The following is a 1,201-nucleotide window of genomic DNA, read 5'->3' on the forward strand; positions in this document are numbered from 1 at the left end:
CTTCTCCGGCTTTCATTTACCCCCAGACTTTATTGAACCGTCGAAGATGACGACGACCATGATCCTTCATTGACACACGGAGGCTTTGCAAGTTGTTGCTACGTTTGTTATGGCGTGTGATGACGTCTGCTGAGGATGGATGCTGCAGTGGTTGTTGGTGTGTTTGTTACGGAGTGTGCTGAGAATTATGAACGATGGATGCTGCATTTGCTACGGAGTGTGCTGAGAATTATGAACGATGGATGCTGCATTTGCTATGGAGTGTGCTGAGAATTATGAACGATGGATGCTGCATTTGCTACGGAGTGTGCTGAGAATTATGAACGATGGATGCTGCATTTGCTACGGAGTGTGCTGAGAATTATGAACGATGGATGCTGCATTTGCTATGGAGTGTGCTGAGAATTATGAACGATGGATGCTGAATTTGCTACGGAGTGTGCTGAGAATTATGAACGATGGATGCTGCATTTGCTACGGAGTGTGCTGAGAATTATGAACGATGGATGCTGAATTTGCTACGGAGTGTGCTGAGAATTATGAACGATGGATGCTGAATTTGTTACGGAGTGTGTTGAGAATTATGAACGATGGATGCTGCATTTGCTACGGAGTGTGCTGAGAATTATGAACGATGGATGCTACATTTGTTACGGAATGTGCGGAGAATTACGAACGATGGATGCTGCATTTGTTACGGAATGTGCTGAGAATTACGAACGATGGATGCTGCATTTGTTACGGAATGTGCTGAGAATGATTTACAATGGATGCTGCATTTGTTACGGAGTGTGCTGAGAATTATGAACGATGGATGCTACATTTGTTACGGAATGTGCTGAGAATGATTTACAATGGATGCTGCATTTGTTACGGAGTGTGCTGAGAATTATGGACGATAGGCACTGCAGATGTTTACTGTCTACACAATGTTTTAGGATTGTTACGTGTTGAACTGTACAGAGCAGAGAGTGTGTGTGAAGCCACAAACTATAAGGGTGTAGGAGGAGGGGATGAAAGAAGTAGAGAGGGAGTGTTCTGTGCAAAGGAGAGAGAGAGAGAAATTGTGTGTGTGTGCAACATAGGTAGAGAGAGAGAAAAGAGAGAGAGATGGGTGAGTTACAACTGAAAGTTTCACTCAAGTTTTGTTAACAGATCTAGGTTTAGCCAAAGAAAGGAAAGAAAAGTCTTGGAATTTTCA

General features: G+C 43.3%; 1 protein-coding gene across 1 annotated transcript in view; it reads left to right on the forward strand.

Annotated features, from left to right (window-relative positions):
• Nucleotides 1-1,201, forward strand: part of LOC138965370 (exportin-T-like) — a 31,647-nt gene extending 30,446 nt beyond the window's left edge. The window contains exon 24 of the mRNA XM_070337512.1: nt 1-1,201. This exon is cut by the window's left edge and continues 98 nt beyond it. The gene's annotated coding sequence lies outside the window, so the exon portion shown is untranslated.

Source organism: Littorina saxatilis, linkage group LG4 (assembly GCF_037325665.1).
Source record: "Littorina saxatilis isolate snail1 linkage group LG4, US_GU_Lsax_2.0, whole genome shotgun sequence".
NCBI classification, from domain to species: Eukaryota; Metazoa; Mollusca; class Gastropoda; order Littorinimorpha; family Littorinidae; genus Littorina; species Littorina saxatilis.